Raw genomic sequence first — 23,115 nt, 5'->3', positions numbered from 1 at the left:
GATCTCCTGGCTGATCGTACCAGGTAGGTGACTCCCTGGTGGTAGTATCGGCCCGATGACGGGGATAAATGACCATTTCCCTTATGTTAACCACGTCCCGAAGGGGGTTCCATCCAAGGCTTGAGACCTCTACTCATAGGGGAGGCACGCCATGGGCACACATCCTCCGGCTGCGCCCTCCGAAGGAGCCCCACGGATAGGCACTCGGTCAAGGCCCATTCAAGAGACACCCGACACTTCGCTAATCACTAGATGACCGCGCAAGTTCAAGTCCCGTCCTACGACCGATCGGATACCATCCGCACACGTGAGCGGGATATTTAACGAAACATCTCTACGCTCTTACAGGAGTCGGCGCCTCAGCCTTGTGGATTATTCTATTAGACAACCGACGGCATTCTTTTCTCTACGATAATAATAACTCCCTGTACAAATAAACTAAAAGAAGGGGAAAGTGGTCAATATGAGCCGAAGATTACACCCTACTAACTTTGCCTTCCGGTGGGGAGATGCCTGGGAAGAAGCGCCCTACAGGGAGTCCCGGGGCCCTCGTGAAAAGGGGAAAATTACTCCCTCCGCGACTCACATCCCTGGCGGAAGAGACAGTGTCCCCGAAAACCTCCCACAGGGTGCCTCCCCCCTCCTGGGCCCATCTCACCCACTAACCACCACTCAGGGAGGACCTTGGAAAGAAATCTAACCTGTTCCTGGAGATTCTACTTCAGTGGCGAGCCGCCCCCTTCACAGGTCCAGTCCGGTACTCTGCCTGGTAGTCCTCCCTTTCTTCGTTCAGAGCATCCTCTTACTCCTCTGCTCCTGATTCCTTGGTCTGGAACGACTGACTTCTTTCCTCTAACTTCTGTTCGGTCACACCTCGGACCCGATTCCTCCCTCGTCGAAGTTCTTCGTACGACTCTTTTTCCAGTCAAACCTTCTTCACTTCCTTTACAGTTCCTCTCCTCTCCGACCCATCTCCTCGTCCTCTTTTCTCAAAACCAGGTCGCTTGATTGGCCGAAATCGGGCCGCGTGAGTAATTGTACTACGCATCTGGTCGCCTATTCCCCAGTAAATAGTCCCATTTCGCGTAGTACTTACAGGTACTTATGCGTGGGTCTCTATTTAGCAATACTGGGGGAGGGGGCCTGGGCTGGGAGGGAGGGTACTGGTAGAAAAACATCTCCTTCTTTCTTCTAACTTCTTCGCTCCGTCGCTTTCCACCTCCAAGTCCATAGTGGGCCGCTCCAGGGACGACTCGCTCCAATTTTCCCCTACATCTCAATTACCTCCTCCTCGCTCGTCAGGATACTCTCACATTCATCCATTCCTTAAACCTAAACAACAAGTATTCTGGCACATACGTGCTGACTCGATACAAATTTAAAACAAGGACTAATACCATAGGTCGTTATAATACAAAATAGCTCAGGAGTACGCTCCTGAACGGGTGGGGAATATGAGTAGGGAGGAGAAGCACAGCCTTTACTTTCCCTACAGGGATAGATAACCTAAAAACTCTATTATAAAGGGGATCTCAAAATCCACGTTATACAACTTACACATGAATATTACGGGCCCGGCAAGTAATTTTTGTATTACTATTTACTTTTTTCTAAATTTCAATTTTCGCCATGGAAAAAATTTATACTTGCCTAACATTTGGATTTCACTACTTTTTTTTAATTAAAATATTTTATATTACTATATATTAATCATACTAGATACGACTTATGTACTTGCCGTCCTTTTTTTACAAGCAAAGCTTGTTTTTTGTGGGATCTTATAACGTTTTGTAAGAATATAGGAATTAAAACTAAAAATTCTTTTAACTAATTCAATCTAATAAAACATTTTCCAATGTTCTCATCGTTCCATAATGTAAAGCTTCAATTCGAGATATTAATTTATTAATCTATTAAATATAATACAAATTATTACAATGATGAGTTCTTATCATAATTACACTTTTAGAGGCATTTAACATAGGATTCAATGACTGTTTGAGTTATATTTTCAACATCATATACCCAATATCACATTAAAGCCTTTCACTTTCAAAAATTTGTTTCTAAATTTACCTTTAAATCCACTTTTTTCTTAGGTGTTACTCTCACTATCATCTTTGCATTATGGCTCTTTCCCTGGTAAACTAGTGACATTTATATATTCTTTTCATTAATATAAACTGTAAAATATATACCAGTTAATGCAATGGAAGTCTATGTTTTTTAGGTATACTGCTTTCAGTTTCTTGAAGTTACACACTGTATGTTCTATTACATGTGAAATATTGAAATTATGAATTCCTTTCATATTTACACATTTACATGATTTTATTATAATTTTCATCAACTATGTTATTTCTAATTCCAAAGTTGTATGCCCAAAATCACCTGCAGGCACTTCACTCTCAAGGATTTTCTTATAAATTAACTCATATTTATCCATCACTTTTTTAGCTGTTAACCTCAACATCAACTTTGAATTATGGCACTTTCTCCAGCACACTAGTGCCATTTATATTTTCCCTTCATTAGTATAAACTAGGAAATACACGAATTTATACAATGGATGCCTCTCTTTATTAAATATACAGCTTTCAGTTTCCTAATTTTATTCACCATATGCCTGATCACATGTAAAATATTGCAATCATGAATTCTTTTCATATTTACACATCTACATAAATTTATTATAATTTTCATCAACTATGTGATTTCTAATTCCAAAGTTGTATGCCTAAAATCACCTGCAAGCACTTCACTCTTAAGGATTTTCTTATAAATTAGCTCATATTTATCCATCATTTTCTTAGCTGTTACCGTCAATATCAACTTTGAATTATGGCACTTTCTCCAGCACACTAGTACCATTTATATTTTCCTTTCATTAATATAAACTAGGAAATACACCAATTTATACAATGGAAGCCACTCTTTTGTGGATATACTGCTTTCAGTTTCGCAAAGTTATTCACTGTAAATTCTATTGCATGGAAAATATTAATATGATGACTTCTTTTCATTGTGTCATTTCTAGATGACGTTATCATTAAAATTATGATTTAATTGACTTATATATTTCAAAGGGTTTATGCCCAAAATCACCTGCAAGCCTTTCGCTATTAAAAATTGGCTTCCAAATTAATTTTTTAATTTCTCCACCTTTTCCTTAGGTTTAACTCTCAACATTAACTTTGCATTATGGCTCTTTCTATGGTAAACTGGAATCATTTCTGACTTCTTGTATTAAATATTACAGCTTAACCCTGCACAATGACACAATAAACATGTTATTGTAAATCAATCTGAAATAAAATCTCACTAAGTACCAAAAGATATATTACATATTATATTATAAAAATCAATGTTATTCTTATAAAAAATTAAATTTGAATAATTTTTTTGGTAATAATAATAATTTCTTTCTATTCTGATTGGGGAAGCGTAGGTAAATATATGGTTTTAATACTTTTTTATATTATAATTGAATATTAAATAACGATTAGAAAATATTTATCTGCTTTTCTTTAATCGTAGTAATAAGAAAGATTTATTGTCTCATGGAAAATTGTTTCTATATATGATATAACCTATCGGACAATTGAAATCCATATGAGTTTAAAGAAAAGAAAAATTTAAACATGAATTTTGTTATTGATTTCCATACCTGGATGTTTAGCATATGTTTAAACCTCATCCTTCTCTGTTTCATTTACAACCTTTGTTAATCTGCATTCTCCAATGACAGGGTATTTCCAAGAATTGTTATAGCATTTGGCACTGGTTGGCATCAAACTGCAAACTATGAAATAATGCCTATATATAACTTTGTTTTAATTAAACAAATTCTTTTTACAATGTACTTACTTTACATGAAAATGTTTATGTTTATAGCTATTGAGACACTACCGTGTGTCTTAATTATGAGTGAATGTAACAAGATTATCCTTATCTGTTTTATCTGCAATAACCTGCATTTTTGAATAACAGGGTATTTCAATAACCTTTGAAGTACATCTGGAAAGAGAGACTCAACAAAGTAATTGTTATATTTTAATACATGCTTGAGCTGAATTAAAAAATAAATAAATAAACAATTAATTTTTAATTACATACATTTTAAGCGGTTGAATGAGTTACACATACTTTACCATGTGATAATGAACAATTGGCTTATCTTTTTCTTTCGCTAGTAAATTGACATATCATTGAGTCATCAACAGTTAATCACATTTCAAACTACTGTTTCCATTGCTCAACCAGTACTCCGTAGTTGCATTAAACCAAAGCTCAGTTTTCCAGCAACACATGGCAGCACTATCTTCATTATCTATTTTATTATAAAAAGTAGTAATATCCACTGGAACTGTAACTGATTCCTCTTTAACTATTGTAGTACTTTTTGGTGCTTGCATTTTTCCAAGAATTGTTATAGCATTTGGCACTGGTCTGGCATCAAATTGCAAACTATGAAAGGATACCTTGTATATAACTTTGCTTTAATTAAACTAATTTTTTTCACAATGTACTTACTTTTCTTAAAAACGTTTATGTTAATTGTTGTTGAAACACTACCATGTGTGTTGGTTATGAGTGAACGTAACAACCTCATCCTTCTGTTTCATTTACAATTTTCGTTAATCTACATTCTTTAATAACAGGGTATTTCCAAGAATTGTTAGAGCATTTGGCACTGGTATGACTTCAAATCAGAGGTGCATACAAGGAAAATATTTTATTTATAACCTGAAATAAAATCCCACAAAGTACCACAAAATATTAAATTTTAATATATTTTACAATGTTGTGTTACTTATCTGATTCTCCATCAGACTCCTTCATGTATTTATTCCTTTAGTTTGTTTAATTATCTACACTTTGAATTATATCATACTATTTTTATCCCAACAGAGTAATTTTGATTTTGACAGTTCTATCGAAATCGATTGAAATTTAGGGTTATGCCGGTATTGAATATAGCAGGTGAATATAGCAGCCAACTTCAGCCCGAGACATACAGAAGCGGTCAACTTCAGCCCGAGACATACAGATCAGCCCGAGACATACAGAAAGGAAGGAGAAGAATTTCAACTTCGGCATATATATAGCTAACAGAGTATGAGATCTCTGGATTGCGTGAACCGATTTTAATGTTTATGGGCTCAAATGAAAGCTCGTTCAAAACCATTTTAAGAAAAGCTTTGCTTAAATCATGATAGTGGATTATTCACAAAGAAAAATCGGTTTGAAAATTAGGACAGCCAAACTTGCTGTATAAGAGAGTAGTGCCTCGACGGCCGTATATACATGTCATTATCTACTTTTTTCTGTACTTGCCGTCGAGACACTACCGTGTCTCTTGATATCTGGTCGATTAATTTGAGTTACAAGGATATCGCTAAATTGTAAATGCTATTTTTCTTATTGGATTAAATAGCATAAAAAATTTGTGATATCGTTATGTATGTCGTTAGATATGAAAATGAGACACACTTTAGACCTTTATAAGTCTAATGTTGGACTATAAATAAATTTAAAATAATGAATTCATCGTCTAATATCGGCATTTACATATGTGCTGTACAAAATCAATGTAGTACACAAGACACGTATGATACGCACGAAAATAGAAATGTTAACAGTGCGTAAAATTTCTTATGTACAAATGATTTAGTATTTTTTTTTTTTTTTTTTTTTTAAGGGAAAAATGCATCTTAGCACACTTAGCTAAAAGAAAAAGAATATATATATATATATTCTTCCCCTTATTTCTAAGTAGTGTGGGACTCACTATCTCTTTGTTCGACTCAATACATTGACAGCAATTTGTATACAGATAACTATTGCTAGTTTCTGTTTCATAATATTGCCATTAAGGAATGGAGCTGAACATGGAATTATCAGATAGCGCCTACCCACTAAAAAACCCTCAATTACAAAGTGTCGCAAGAGGCAGACATTGTTTGTAATTATTTTTAAATGTGTCGCAAGAGGCTGACATTGGTATAATTTCTGTTAAGGTGTCGCAGTAGGCAGACATTGGTTTAATTTTTGTTAAGGTGTCGCAGTAGGCAGACATTGGTATACTTTTTGATAAGGTGTCGCAGTAGGCAGACATTGATTTAATTTTTGTTAAGGTGTCGCAGTAGGCAGACATTGGTATACTTTTTGATAAGGTGTCGCAGTAGGCAGACATTGATTTAATTTTTATTAAGGTGTCGCAGTAGGCAGACAATAGCTCAGTCGTTCATATTAAACCCTGATCATCATTATCATCTTCATCATCGCTTTTATACCCATGAAGAGTAAGAGTCCTTTCATTTGCTACACAAGTTTTAGCATACAAATAATTTGTTGCAGTTAGCAATAAATGTCTTTTGGTTATTGGCATAGTAACGCTATTAAAGTTTGTACACTTCAAGTAGCTTTTAATCACGCATATAGAATTTAACGTTGCAGAGCTAATACTATTTCTTTTTTTCGTTTTCACATCAGGTATTAGTGAAAAACAGCGCTCGGCTTCTGCATTGGAATGCGGTAATGATCGGACATTGTTAAGAAGCAATCGCAGTTGAGGATACTTTTTAATTCCTTCAGACGTTAATTGAGAACATATTGCTATCCACATTTTATCAAAAGAAAGTTTTGACCATGCAATTCTTTCATCCAGCGATTCTTTATAAAAAAGAGAAAACCATTCATTTTTTAAATCCGTTTCATTTGAAATATCAAAAATATTACCGATTTTTATTAATACTGCAGCCGATGAATCTCGGTCGGAATCGAAAAGAGCAGTTTTATAATCGAAAATTGTTAAATTTTTGAAAAATTCATTATTGAATGGAAAGCGGTTACGGATTTCCTCAGCAGATTTTATTAAAAATTGCAAGCAGTTTTTCTTTATGTCATCAACTTGTATTTTGGTTAATGACTCTTCGAGTAATTTATCTTGGAGATATTCTTCGCAATCAGTACCAACATTTATATCATCTATATCCATAATATTGTTTTGATTGGATAAATTGATATTAATGCAGCCTTCTTCCATCATTACATATTTTAATAAGGCAGGCTTAATAAATGTGCTTAATATGGAAAATAAAATTTCTATAGATTTTGGCTGCAATAAATGAATTTTTGTTTCCCGAGACTGAAATTCCGCATTAAAAGTATTGAATTTTTCTAATACAAAATGCAAAAAATGCAAATACGCTTTAGTTTCAACGTTTTGCATATATTCATACAATTGAGTAGCCTGTCTATTGTTTTCAGAGGACTGCTCTAATAAAAATGCACGTAGAATATCCCAATTTTCTAATACTCGGTCTATACATTTATGGCGAGAAAGCCATCTAGTTTCTGCGTATCTCAAAATACTTTATATTTTCGGAGCGAAACAATTTTGAAACTCACGAAATATAGCAGTTCTTTTAGGGCTTCCATGTATGAAAGTCGCGATATTTTTTATAAACTCTTCGTGTACCGAAGGAATCGCTCTACACGCGGCAGAAGCCGCAAGTGCCGATAAATGGCATATGCACGGGACTGTAATTACTTTTGAATTTTTTTCTAACATTTTTGTCCGAAAAGACGAATTTCTTCCTACCATAACGGACGCATTATCACAGCCTATAGCTAGTACTTGCGCTAAGGGAATTTGTTTTTTCATTAATTCATTATTGAACGCGGAAAATATCTTGTCGGCAGAGCAATCTCTTGCATCAAGGTTTATTAATTGCAAGAGCCGCGCTTGTATTTCTAACGTCGATGGTTCTATATAACGAACCATTATAGAGAACCATTTATCGTTGGTGATATCCGACGTTTCATCAACGAATACCGAAAATTTCGTGTTTTGCAGCGTTCCCTTCAGTCTATTAGTCTCTTCACGACAAACGACGTTATTGACTATTTTCGATAATTTAGCGCGTCCTAATTTTACAGCTTGTAGGACTAGCGGCTCCTCGCCTATACTTTGAAAAAGATCTATCATTGCGGCACTGGCAGAATATGGAATATTGTGTTCGACAAAGAATGTAGCTATTCTAATTTCCGCGATTTTCACGCGATCACGAAACTCGAAATCAGGTTTCTTTCTAGCTTCAGAATAGCTACTAGTAGAAGCTTGCGGAAGACCACGATCGCCAACTGTTACGAATTTATCCGTATTTCTTTGGTGTAAAACCGACGACTCGTGCTTTTGTATTTCCGAATACCCGCTGCACAAAGATTTTTCGCAAAATAAGCAATAACATTTATACTTGTCTTCCGTAATTTCTTTCAACCACTTCCTCCAAGATGGATGTTTGTCGTACCAGTGATGTTGAAATATTTTCTTATTCGTAGGCTTCTTATTTCCTGCAGTGGAGGGGGGGGACTTCCTTGTTCTTTTTTCTGTTGGACTGGATGAATCGGAAGACATTTCCACAACACTTTCTATCACTTTTCACAATCTCCAACACAAAAATATAAATTTTGCAACAGTTTTGACTGTAACAGGCTTTAGGCAACTGCCGTGGATACAAAGGTTTCGTTTCCTTTTATATATTTATCATTGTATACAAACACAGCTAGCAATGACAAAATTTTAAAAATTTGTTGTTTTGCATTTTCATGTTACAGTTAAATTAGTATTTCTGAAGAAAAAATGAGTTACATTATCTGGATTTGAACACGCGACCACAGAATCAGTAGTCTCGTGCTCTAGCTATTCAGCCGTATGCCGATTTGCATAAGCATTAGTTTTCAAGTACATATATAAGGAGTGAAAAGATATTAAGAAATATTGACGACGATTTTATAGAAAAGGAGGAAGCACTGTAATCTCAGAATATAAAATTACCTTAGAAATAACTAAATTCATTTCATAAACGTATTTACCAATAAACTATGCATATATGGGCAAATTTTTACAGTACACCTTCAATTACAGTTTTTCCATCAGTCATCATGTTAACATTTGATTAATCAAGCATGAGCTCATATTTAAAACTAATAGTATTTGTACATTTAGTTTTAAAAATGCCTAATAAAATACCATTATTGAAGCTGAATTATAACAAGTTTAATTTATTTATTACCTAAATACATTTATTATAATCTTATACAATTGTTACATAATGATATTTCATTTATGCATTTAATGTAAGCGGTGCGGTGTGGACTAAAAGTCAATTTCATAAAAGTCTTAGGAACTGTGGTATAAATCACACCAATTATGCTGTATGATATGATTGATTTATGGGCCCATCAGCGAACAGCCAAATAGGAAACATTCGATGATGATATTTTGAGGTATTTTCAAGTCCCCACTAAGTCAGCCTGCCCCTTTTATTATATGATCTACGGAAATAAAGTGGGAAGTAAAATTTCCCACGGGTTAATATCACCATATACACTGTATACTTCTTAGGCCATGTATTCGGGATATTATAAGCGTTAGTTAGTCGTATTTAAAAGTGTGTGGTGTAAGCTCCTAGAACCGTATTTTGTTTTGAAGCAGTGGAAAATACTGTTATGCAAGTACTTTCAAAGTTATTAAAAATATTTGTGTAATGTAATAATTAAATTTTCGTTGTTAATTAAGATTATTATTCAAAATTGACATAAGTAAACAATTTTAGTAGTAAATATATATGGAGCAGGAGTGATAATAATTTTTGACAACGTAATTTTTCGTCTTTTAACCCGTTAAATATCAGTATTAATGATTTGGTTCTTTCCAGACATAATTCTTATTACTGTTACTTAACATGTTAAAACAGCTTTATTTTATATTTTACAATATTATAGACAACTGAAAATAATTTCTAATAAATAGCATTTTTTAAACTTTTACAAATGCAAAAAATATTTATGAAATTAATTAATTCTTTTATTTTCATTTGCAGAACCATGACTGAGGAGGATAGGTTGCTTTGTAAGTATGAATTTATTATTGCTGAAATGTTATTTAAACATTTATTAATTACTCCTTCAAACTTATAGATACCGAGAGAGACATGCTGCTCATTCTTTTGGAGCGAACGAGCAGGATAGAGGGCCTGCTCGTTGAGGAGCAGAAGCAGCGGAAGCTGCAAGAGAAGCAGCTGCTGGAGCAGCAGCAGCAGCTGCAAAATTTAACTGCTCAGTTGCAGCAGATGCAGCTGAAGCAGCAACAGCAACCACAGCCTCAGCAGCAACAGGAGGAGGAGCAGCAGCAGCAGCAGCCTCAGCAGCAGCAGCAACAGGCCTACCAGCCTCAAAGACGTCGGCGCGATTATCCAGGTAAATAAAAATTTTCTAAGCTAGCCCCTTTACAGCTTCAAACGTAGCATGTAACCATATTCCAATTATATAGATTATCATTGATTTGGCACGGGATTAAAAATATAGAAATTGTATTATTTATGGGTGTTTGGTACAACTATAGTAACATTACATAACTTCCATGTTCAAATCGTAAAAACTTAGATTACAGTTTCATTTATTTGTCGATAAATATTTTCACATTGACATATACTTTTTTTGCAGATCGAAGATCGTTTGGAGGTCAATCGCGCCGCAATTATTATAGCCGGCCGGACAACCGTCGTGCGGAGCCTCAACCCCCTCAGCCCGCAAGAGGGTATATTTGTTATTTTTAAAGAAATTTTGCTTAAAATAAACGTTTTATAACGAACTTTAATTGTACATTTCATTTCTAAATCCTTACACCTATTTTAGAATATTGTGATAAGTAATCATTTTGTAGTCATTCAGAATAGCTTAATGTAGTTTATTCAAATGTAATAAGATTGCAGTAGATTTGAGTAGATGTGTGCCATGCAATTTCCGTAGAAATTAATAATAATCTATCTTTATCTTTGTCTTAAAGTCGTTTACCCTTAAAATCAATAGGTAAAACAAATAAATCATCTAATGCCAGTGTAAGTAATATAAGATTAAATTATTTTCAAATAGATGAACGCAAATGAAGGATATATTGACAGGAGGACACAAGGATTATTGATACATGAAACATGGATAATGCTGAAAAACATATTTATTTAAATGAAGCATGTCAATGGTAATTTGGAATTACAAAGTGCTTTACATGTTTCAGAGTGCTTGAAATTTTGTTGTAATAATCGATCATTCCAACAATGTATAGCTGTTTAGTATTAAAAAGAGAAAATAATTACAAATTGAAATAATATAAATGTGTTGTAAATGACAGCAAGCTGTTTATTTTGCTCGAAGTCTCATGAAATCTTAAATTATACATAATTGATGAGAAATACTATAATACATATTGCTAAAACGATAATTAGGTTATTGCAAAGTATACATTAATTTTCATAAAAATTTGTGAAAGATATTCACTTGCTTTTTACTGCAAGTAAATTACAATATTGATTTCTCGACAAACACTCCTTCTCCTTTCCAGAAGAACATATATCTTGCATACTGTCATAATAATAAATGTAGTACAATGTTATATTAAAACCTTATGTTTATATTGACAAAATTTTAATCCGCTGACAGATACGCAACGCATTGGGAGAGATAGGAAAGAGAGAGAGAAAGAGAGAGCAAAACTCGCGCTATCCTACTCTAGCGGAACAGATGAGTGAAAAGGATTTTAAACGAAAGTTGAGAGAGAATCCGACTAACCCAAGTAGCCAAGCGGAGTAAGAATTAGAAAGAGAGGAGCGATGAAACTATACCGCTCTCGCTTGCACTCGAAGTGAATCGACGTCCAGCGAAGGTAGCCGAAACACAGATATGCCAAATGGCAGTGTGGGTAGCCAGTAGTTCGCTTTTCTCCGCTAGGAGTGCAAGTGGGCACCTAACAGTTCGGTTTTCTCCGCTAGGGGTGCAAAGATCTCTCACGCATGACGGATGCATGTGTGCGTGCCAGCTTGGTCGACGTGGTGGGGAGAGGGATTTCCCACGAGTTACCAGCACTGCACATGGCCAATGCACTTCGACGGCAGTCGAACGTTCTAGAACAATGACGCATTTGACCATCGGGACCCACAAATGTTACCATATAAGGTAATGTTTGACGCTGCACTCTGAGGGTAAGAGCCCCAAACGTGCAGCCCCAAAAATCAGTTCGAGTCTACAGCTAAGAGGAAGCAGTCGAATCTTTTAGGACCTTCGTCCTCCTACCTCTTAGACTTTTTATGCAATCCTTTGCCTCTTAACCAATTAACGTCCAAAATGTCAAAATTTCTTGCACGTTTTCAAAGTGATTTTTTCCTATGTAATTGGCGTTGAAAAAATTCTTGAACCACATATTCTGATGTAAAATTGCATGCTCTTTCAGAATCCGTTGCCAGAATCATGATAAAACTCACAGGAAAAGAGATATGCTCGATTGAAACATAAAAAACACCTAAATTTTCGAAAAAAACAATTTTTAGGATTTTTTTTCGAAGTGTTACGGTGAAGATATCACCTTGCGACCGTGATCAAAGGTGATCATGGGAGTTGAAGTTTAACAGGGAATTTTTTTGTTGACCTTGAACCATCGCTTCTTTACAAAATGGCGGAAAAAACGAATTTTTTTTTTTCATTCTTCATCAACTTTTTTCTCGAAATCTATGGTCTTTAGAAAAAAATTCATAAAAACAAAAATGCCTTAAAATCGCTCGAGGAACATTCTCAAATTTTTTCAGAATTTTTTGAGACAATTTTTGATTTTCCGGGAAAGTTGTGAAATGGAATTTTCAAAAATGTCTCCAAAAATTCTGAAAAAATTTTACGATGTTTCTCGAGTGCTTCTAAGACATTTTTGTTCTTATGAATTTTTTTCTAAAGTCCATAGATTTCGAGAAAAAAATTGATAAAGTTGAAAAAATAAAAATTCGTTTCGGCCTATGTTTTGAAAACCTATTGGTAAAAAAACATTCTGTCTACGAAAACTCGGAAAAAATTTTACAATATTGTTCGAATGATTCTAACTTATTTTCATTCTTTTTTCAAAGACTTATAGATTCCGACAAAAATTTCATCCTTTATTTCCAATTCATTTCGGCAGATAAGCGTAATTTTGGTCTCATGTATTCATGAATATTCGTCTTTTTTTGTTCTCTTCTTTCGTATTTTTGTACATACGGATGAGTGATAAATAAACGAAATCATTAATTTCATACATTATGTCGCGGAAACGTGTAAGATCTTCTGAATATGAATCAGATTCTTCAGATAGTGATTCAGAACGCAACGTATTGATTCCGGATCCTGACTATTCAGGTTCCGATGATTCTGGTTCCGATTTTGATTCAGATTGCGAACATGAAATACCCAATATCACTTACAATAAAGCTCGTGCAAATTATTCTGAAAAACAAGATAAACTTGAAAAAGGTCATGAATTCACTTGGATTGAGGGTGAAAAGTTACACCCTGATTCTTGTGAAGATAAAGTATTATTGTCCGAATCGCAAAAAAAGAAAATATGTAGGAGCGAACCTTTTCAATTGTTTGAAACCTTTTTTTCTATTGAAATGAAAAAATATATTATTGATGCGTGTAAAGACAATGGTTATGATCTGAAATTGAAAGATCTTGATACTTTTATTGGAATAGTTATTTTTTCTATATTCAATCCCAGAAAATCACAGAGAGATTACTGGTCATCTGATCCGTATTTATCTAATGAAGTAGTTTCTTCTGCAATATCTCGCCAACAATTTGAAATCACAAAATCTAAATTGAAGTTTTCAAAAAACCAAGACAAAGATTCAAATGATCGAGGATGGCACGTTCGTTCTCTACTGAAACTTTTTCAAAATAACATCATGAAATTCGGAATATGGAGAACTGCTCTATCCGTTGATGAGATGATGGCCAAATCCTATGCAAAAACTGTTTTGAAACAATTTATTCGAGGAAAACTGATAAGATTTGGTTTGAAATTTTGGGGCTTGTGTACTTCGGACGGCTATCTACTGAATTTGGATCTTTATTGCGGCAAGAATTCTCAAATTGGAGATAAGTTATCTAAATGTGCTTTAGGTTCACGAGTAGCATTATATTTATTACAACCATTTTTTCAAATAATAAGTTATAACAAAATTTCTCAATTTCATCTGTACTTTGACAACTTCTTCACGAACATGGATTTGGTATTACATTTGAAGAAATTGCGTTTGAAATGCACTGGTACTATCAGAGATAATCGAGTCAAAGAAAAAAATGTGCTTGATAAGAAAGCTCCAAGAGGGACATATGTGGTGAAGCACGACGTAAACAGTGGCATAAATTTCATTACTATCATGGATTCGAAGCCCGTCTCAATAGCTTCAACTGCAGCAGGTGTCAATCCTCTATCTATTTCAAAAAGATACAGCTCAGAGGTTAAATCTAAAATTGAAATACCTTTTCCGCAAGCTTTTCACCTATATAACAAATTCATGGGAGGTGTTGAACTGCATGACGGACATTGCAATGACATACTCCCAAGTATACGATCAAAAAAATGGACATGGGTAATTTTTATGAGACTTATACAGGCGTCTATTACTAATTCTCTTGTAATTTTCAATGCTGCTAACGATGGAAAGAAAAAAGTTGGAATAAAAGAGTTCACTATTTCGATTGCCAAATACTACTTACAAAAAAGTAGTCGCAAAAGTAAAGCACATGGACGATCTAATAGTGACAAATTGAGGATTTGTTCGAATGGAAACTGTCCAATAATAACAAGAATTTTCTGCAAAACATGTAATTTAAATATTTGCAATAAATGTTGGCTAAAAAAGCAAACCTAAAAGTATGAATAAGTGAGAGGCAAGGGGACTCACGGGAAAAAAGCACCCCAAAGGAAACAGAATTTTACCACGTCCACGCCGTAGTCTCTGGGTAACGCTAAGAGTAAAAAAATCTTCCTAAAATTTGCACAGAAATCGTTTTTTACCAATAGGTTTTTAGAACATAGCGGCCGAAACGAATTTTTATTTTTTCAACTTTATCAATTTTTTTCTCGAAATTTATGGACTTTAGAAAAAAATTCATAAGAACAAAAATGTCTTAGAAGCACTCGAGAAACATCGTAAAATTTTTTCAGAATTTTTGGAAACATTTTTGAAAATTCCATTTCACAAGTTTCCCGGAAAATAAAAAATTGTCTCAAAAAATTCTGAAAAAATTTGAGAATGTTCCTCGAGCGATTCTAAGGCATTTTTGTTTTTATGAATTTTTTTCTAAAGACCATAGATTTCGAGAAAAAAGTTGATGAAGATTGAAAAAAAAAAATTCGTTTTTTCCGCCATTTTGTAAAGAAGCGATGGTTCAAGGTCAACAAAAAAATTCCCTGTTAAACTTCAACTCCCATGATCACCTTTGATCACGGTCGCAAGGTGATATCTTCACCGTAACACTTCGAAAAAAAATCCTAAAAATTGTTTTTTTCGAAAATTTAGGTGTTTTTTATTTTTCAATCGAGCATATCTCTTTTCCTGTGAGTTTTATCATGATTCTGGCAACGGATTCTGAAAGAGCATGCAATTTTACATCAGAATATGTGGTTCAAGAATTTTTTCAACGCCAATTACATAGGAAAAAATCACTTTGAAAACGTGCAAGAAATTTTGACATTTTGGACGTTAATGGGTTAAGTACACTATTAACTAGCTCATAGCTCTTGGATAACGAATTGTATAGAAAGAGACATTGTAATAATTCTTAATAAATCTTTATTATACAAGAATTTCTTAAGTTTGTCGTGAATCTGCGAACGAACCACAACAATATTATTGGAATATTTCTGACCAATGATTCAACTAAAATTTGAAATAAATTTTAAAAAGATATTACATATATAGATTATACATTAAATTTATCTTTATTATGACTATAAAATAATCGCATAGTGCACACAATTTTTGTTACAGGTGGCTGGTAAAAAATTATACATATTATACATATGCTACTTAAGAATATGACATATTTGAAAATAATTAATATTTGATAAAAATACATGTAGAATTTGATTTCTATTGTAATTGTTTTATTTATACTAGAAAATGATATTTTATAAAATCTCACGCACCATTTTTATTATTTTTTAGTAATAATAACAAAGAGAAATCAAGTATGTTAATTATTATTGTGATCCATCTGAAGACCCTAATTCGAAATTAAACGTCCAAACTCCTATAAAAATATTCGAAATATATTAATATATATATGGCGTTATAAAATATGCTTCAACATTACTATTACCTTCCGGTATATTAGTTCGTTTTATTGGGAGACTTTTTTTTCCTCCTTCATCAGCTGTTTCCTTTGTTTTTGACTTCTCTATCGTACTGAAACAAATAAAAATTTTTTAATATGAAATGTAATATTCGTGTAAGATAATTATAAAAGACTATATAAAATAAAATCAATATATATATCTTACTCGCGTGTTTCTCCAGCAATTAGCGGGCTCTTTTGAATAGTTCGGTTCATCAAATGAGTTCTTTTCTGCTTTTTTATTTCTAGAAGCATCCGGTTTATTGATTTTGTCGTAGATACCACTCGTTCTTTTCGTCTTCATATTTCTAAAATATAATTCATATTATCATTAATAATCGAATTTAAAGTGTTTTTATACAAATATATAATGCATATAATATTGTTATATACATACAACTACTTATACCACTTTTCTCTATTAACTTAAAACTTAGCCAATAATTAGAATTAAAACATTTAATTAATTAAAGTTAGTTAAATTAAAAAGGCTCCGGTTGCATTCTCACCAAACGCCGTGTGGCGTCATTCGTATGCAACCTGAACCTCTTTCTTAGGCAACAGCACTTCTTTGTTGTCAGGGCCTCAGAGCGCGCGTGGCCAAAAGTCTTAGTCAGCTATTAGAACAATGACTTATTGACGCACGGTCGACTTAGTAACCATTGACGCACGATCGATTCCCTAAAACCATACCATATATGGTCATGAGAATCGATGCATTTTGAGGCAACGACTTAACTGCTTGGTTCCTGACCAGTCACTCCAGGCCCAGCAGTAACTAGAACAAGTCATCTGACTTTACCAGAGCATTAGCTGCTAAGTTACTCTAAATTCTATCTAACTTTAATTTAGAAACCATTTTATTAAAAACCTCTAAAAATCTGTATAACTATAATTTATTTTTATAATTCAACATTGTAAAATAACTCTACAAGGACTGAATAAATTTAGTTGTACCCAAAAGTAGTTGAATTAGTTCGTCACGGTGTGAACCCATAACAAAAGTGGTAGCAGCGGTGGGATAGGCTTAAAGATCTATCGACTGGTGAAGCAGCAGGAAAAAGCAAGGAGATTTCCTTACGCTCATCAACTACTACGACGGCAACAACTGGAGGAATTTTCACTTCGAATCAACTTCTCAGTACTACAGTCCTCACGGGATTCATCGATCATTATCGGAGTCTCACCATTTCGACCTCGTCCATTCGGGAGATCACTGCCTATCCTAGAGGATTCAACATCACCGACAGCTTACTCAAGGAATCTACAAAAGGACCTACGACATCAAGAACCAGCTGAAGAAGAATGGATCTCTGGTGAGTACGGTTCCAACTTGTAAAAAAATCAGTAGCAAACTATTTACTTTGCGAATCATTGTAACCACGAGCCCAGCGAGCGATTAAAACTTTAGAGGAAAATTTTCTCATGAGTCAAGACGACGGAAACCTTGACCGGACTCAATCGGTTCCTAATCTTACGGCAACTTCCAGGCGTTTGTTTAATCAAGTTTCTATCAGTGACGAAGTAACTTCCTTCTTGCATGAAGTGCAGGAAAATACCGAACGCGCATTATTCGATACGGAAAGCCCAGAAGTGACCGATACTGTTGTACGTCCTAGCACATTAAATACTAACACGAGCCGAAATCCATTAGTTGGGTGCGTAGACCGCAGTGTATTTAGACGCAACGTAACTACTCGTAGGCGCGGAAGCTCCATTATGGCAAATCGCGATTGTGTTGTCTTTCATAACCCAAATGCGGTTCATGAACAAATCCAGATAGAACCCTGGGTACCAGAATACCTGTAACACCTGCCCCAAGGGTGCCACAGTCGCCAATAACGATTGAAATAAATAGGTTGAGTGAAACCTTACGACGAGAGACCAATCCTGTCGAAGAAGAAAATGCTAGGCTGAGAGAGGAACTCAGACAACTGCGTATCCAGCAGGACGCGCTTTTATATGCGACAGAAAACGAACCGCGACCTTGCGGAAGTTCCACAATAAAGAAACCTTCACGGAGGACTTTCTCTAAATCGTTAAACCACGGTTCAAGTCATGAACTGGAAAAACTAACTCAATTCGAAGATGAAACAAAACCCCGATTCTCGTTCGATACAGCTATGAAAATGTTACCCACTTTCTCAGGGAATCCAGATGGATTAGATCCATTTATATGTACAGCATACCTTATTCACGATGGTATAGCCCCTAAAGATCGGAGCGACTTATTACAGTTCATTAGATTTTCGAGTCTAAAAGGCAGAGCGTTCCATGAACTTAAACATAGGGCCATTGACACAATCGGCGATTTAGTCGTAGAGTCAGAAGCCATATTCAGGCCTAAACGATCTGTAGCAGTCGTACAAAACGACTTATACACTAGCCGTCAAAGAAAAGACGAGCCAGTAAAAGCATACGCTAACCGAATAGAAGGATTGCTTACTGAGCTATTACTGTTAAGCTTGGACCCAGGAAACTCAGCAGACAGTAATGCCGCAATAGAAGAATTGCTGAGAAAACAAGCGTTGATACAATTTAATCACGGTCTAAATTCGCGTATTGCAACTATAGTGAAGGCCTCTAAATGCCTCACCTTACAGGAAGCTATCTCCATGGCTATAGAAGAGGATAGCACCTTCCCATCTTATCATGAATCGAATCAAAATAAGAGAGGGATTCAACAGGGTCCCCATACAGATAGCAATAAGAAAAACGATAATCTACATTGCGAAAAGTGCGACAGAAAGGGACACCTCGCCAAAAATTGCTACGCACGATTGTCTAACGCTAAAAAACCTCAAGACAAGAGGGTATCAATAAACAAAGTATCCGATGTATGCAAATATTGCAAAAAACCTGGACATACGGTCCAAGAGTGCCGAACCTTAAAAAGGAAAAAACAAAGGGAGTCCACTCAACCAATAAAAGCCGCAGAGTCACAAGAAGAGGAACGAGTACGACTCGACACAACGAGACTAAACGTATTACAGAACTCTTCACATAGGAATTTAATAGAAGTTCAAACTGATGAATTTAAAAAACGAACAGCTATGTTACTTTTTGACACGGGAGCTGATATTTCTATCAAAAGGGCAGGAGTTCTCCAAGGAAGAACGATGATCAACCAAAAGGAAAATACCGTTACTGGATTAGGAAATTACCCATTCACTACTGCAGGAACTGCGGAACTACACGTAAAGGTAGGGAAACATATAATTTTGCATCCATTCCAGGTGATACCTAGATCATTCCCTTTAATCGCAGACGGAATCTTAGGTGTAGATTTCTGGGAGAAAAATGTTTACACGGTAAACCGAGATCATTCAATTACGATGCTAGGACACAGCTGGCAAATGCACTACTCAGCTCCCCAGACAGTGACCCTGAAACCGAGAACCGAAACATTAGTAGCGGCGATAACACATAGCAAGAGTGACGGGCTAGCGGCAGCCCGAGAAATAAGACCAGGCGTGTACATGGGAAACTGTGTCACTAGGCCGTCTGAGTCTACATGCTGCGTCAGCATAATCAATGTTACAGAAGACGAGCAGAAAATAGATACCCCAATAGTGGAACTAGAAAAAATTCCCGACCCACCCGAAGAAAACATTGAGCACTCTCAACCTCCAGCAATTTATCACATAAACAATTACAACGAAGACAGAATTGACAAACTGATAAATCTCATAGATGTAGTCCATCTCAATCAAGAGGAAAAACGGAAATTACACATGATTTGTAAAAGCTTCAGTGATATATTCCAAATAGAAGGGGATCGTCTTTTGACAACAAAAGCAGTAAAACACACACTCACCTTAAAATAAGGGACCACCTCAATTTTCAAGAAACCTTATCGTCTGCCAGAAAAACATAAAAACGAAATCGATAAACAAATAAATCAGATGGAAGAAGAAGGTATAGTACGTACGAGTAAAAGTCAATGGAATGCACCACTTCTGGTATTTCTTAAGAAACCTGATGCTCAAGGAAATGTGAAGATGCGCATAGTCGTAGACTTCCGTAAATTAAACGAAGTAACGGTAGGAGATGCATTTCCTCTACCAAAAATAACGGAAATTCTAGATCAATTGGGCTATTCTAAATACTTCACGACTTTAGATTTGGCGTCAGGCTTCCATCAGATAGAAATGGCAGAGAAGGACAAAGAGAAGACAGCATTCTCTACGCCAATGGGACACTACGAATATAATCGTATGCCATTCGGGTTAAAAAATGCACCCGCAACATTCCAACGTATGATGAACTCAGTGTTATCAGGATTACATGGAATCAAATGCTACATGTATCTGGACGACATAGTAATTCATGCACCAACTTTAACAGAGCATAATAAAAGGCTACAAGAAGTGTTTAATAGATTAAGGGAAAATACACTAAAATTACAACCAGAAAAGTGTCGTTTTCTACGAAAAGAAACATGCTATCTGGGACACATAATATCGGATAAAGGTATCTATCCTGACCCGAGCAAAACAACAGCAGCGGAAAAATATCCACGACCCAAGAATGTAAAAGACATTCAATCATTCCTAGTTTTAGCAGGCTACTACAGACGTTTCATAGACCAATTTGTTGACCTAGCCAAACCATTAACAGAACTCTTGAAAAAAGGAAAAAAATTCCATTGGACTACGGCGGAAGAAACTGCTTTTAATACGCTGAAAAGGAAACTCGTAAGTGCACCGATATTAAAATATCTAGATTTCAAAAAACCTTTTATTTTAACAACGGATGCATCTGAACTGGCAATAGGAGCCGTATTGTCACAAGGAATTCTGGGAGAGTATCTGCCAGTAGCATATGCCAGTAGAACATTAAGGAGATGCATTGAACGACTCAAACAATCATTCAAGTTCATCTTCCAAACTATTAGGAATATGAACTTTTTTGTGGAGATTAAGTTTACTCTTTTGACTGTACTGAAGCGCGCTACAAACTCGGTTTTTCAAAATTATAAAAAAGAATTTTCATAAAGATTATAAATAATTGTAATTTTGTTGGTCATAATAATATTGAAAATTAGGCCTTGTAGAGCGCTAAAGAAAAGTTCTATGACTAATTTGAGACTAAGAAGAAAGCAATATACCTAAAAATGTGGAAGATTTTTTTGAAAAACTAAATTAGCTATTGAAAGACAAGTTTTACACTGTTTTACCGACGGAGAAGTTTTACAGTGCGTCAGACAAGGATAGGCCTATTAGCTCTCTCGCTTTAGGAGGGGTACCCACTCTCTCCCCACCATTCCCCGCTAAACAAACCAACTCTCCTACACACAGCAAGATGGCTGGCTAACGCTGCCTGTCGGTGTGAATCCGTAACGGAATGGAAGAACAAATAAATATTTGTAGATTTCAGGTTTAGGTTTTCGCAAATCCGGCGTTGTACCGCCCTTCCATATCATTTCCGACAGCTACTATAAATTTCTCAAATCATTTTATCATCTACAAGTCTCAAAAAACTTGAATTAGTTGATGAAAGCGTGACTCGTAGCAGCCGACACTGATCGCTAAGTTGTGTGCAGCGCATAAACGTCGGCTGCTACGAGTCACGCTTTCGTCAACTAATTCAAGTTTTTTGAGACTTGTAGATGATAAAATGATTTGAGAAATTTATAGTATCTGTCGGAAATGATATGGAAGGGCGGTACGATGCCGGATTTGCGAAAACCTAACCCTGAAATCTACAAATAATTATTTGTTCTTCCATTCCGCTACGGATTCACACCGACAGGCAGCGTTAGCCAGCCACCTTGCTGTGTGTAGGAGAGTTGGTTTGTTTAGCGGGGAATGGTGGGGAGAGAATGGGTACCCCTTCTAAAGCGAAGAGAGCTAATAGGCTTGTCCTTGACTAACGCACTGTGAAACTTCTCCGTCCGTAAAATATTGTAAAACTTGTCTTTCAATAGCTAATTTAGTTTTTCCAAAAAATCTTCCACATTTTTAGGTATATTTGTTTCTTCTTGGTCTCAAATTAGTCATAGAACTTTTCTTTAGCGCGCTACAAGGCCTAATTTTCAATATTATTATGACCAACAAAATTACAAGTATTCATAATTTTTATGAAAATTATTTTTCATAATTTTGAGAAACCGAGTTTGTAGCGCGCTTCAGTACAGTCAAAAGAGTATATTTAATCTCTACAAAAAAGTTCATATTCCTAATAATTTGGAAGATAAACTTGAATGAGTGTTTGAGTCGCTCAATGCATCCCCTTAAACAAAGCAGAAATAAACTATAGTACGACTGAGAAAGAACTAGCAGCCATAGTTTGGGCAGTTCAAAATTTTAGACCATACTTATATGGGACAAAATTTACTATAGTAACCGATCATCAACCCTTTACATGGCTATTCAATATTCAAGATCCAGGATCAAGACTCATGAGGTGGAGACGAAGCTTGAAGAATATGATTACGAAATAAAGTATAAGCCAGGAAAGTAAAATACCAATGCAGATGCTCTCAGTAGAATACATGTTGTCACAAGGGCCACAGGGAAAAGGGTACACTCAGATTCGTTAACAAATAATAAGATAAAATCTCCAATAGCAGATCCTAAGTTGATACCAGAGAAACAAAAAATCAGCGAAAAGCAGACGACAGCTGAACCTGTTACATCGCTAGCGACACCGAACGTCGACCCAGAACGGGAGACGCCGAACGTTGACGCCGACACAGCTGATTCGTCAAGGTCAGAAAAAAGCGAAACAGAGGAAGAAAGCGAGTCAGAAATAATGGAGAATGAAGAAATATACTCCGCCGAAAAAATAGCTCGTATACTTTATGAGTACCACGACATACCCTTTGGAGGTCATGAAGGTATACACAGAACGTTAAAGAGAATTAAACTCCGACATACCTGGCCCAACATGAAAAAGGACATA

At 35.4% G+C, this 23,115-nt stretch overlaps 1 long non-coding RNA gene across 2 annotated transcripts; it reads right to left on the bottom strand.

Annotated features, from left to right (window-relative positions):
- Positions 1-3,062: 3,062 nt before the first annotated feature.
- Positions 3,063-4,570, bottom strand: LOC136775119 (uncharacterized). 2 transcript variants are annotated; one of them, XR_010822888.1, is made up of 5 exons: positions 4,534-4,570; positions 4,117-4,467; positions 3,868-4,017; positions 3,668-3,802; positions 3,063-3,305 (listed from the first exon to the last, which is right to left on the bottom strand). It is a non-coding gene; the product is annotated as an uncharacterized lncRNA (long non-coding RNA). The 2 variants fall into 2 exon arrangements; XR_010822887.1 differs by having other exon boundaries at positions 3,868-4,467.
- Positions 4,571-23,115: the final 18,545 nt, after the last annotated feature.

The sequence above is a fragment of the Prorops nasuta genome, unplaced genomic scaffold, assembly GCF_024137725.1.
Source record: "Prorops nasuta isolate Cenicafe-Biocafe unplaced genomic scaffold, Cenicafe_Pnas_1.2 PNAS00007, whole genome shotgun sequence".
Classification (NCBI taxonomy): domain Eukaryota; kingdom Metazoa; phylum Arthropoda; class Insecta; order Hymenoptera; family Bethylidae; genus Prorops; species Prorops nasuta.
This window is presented reverse-complemented; position numbering and strand designations above follow the sequence as displayed.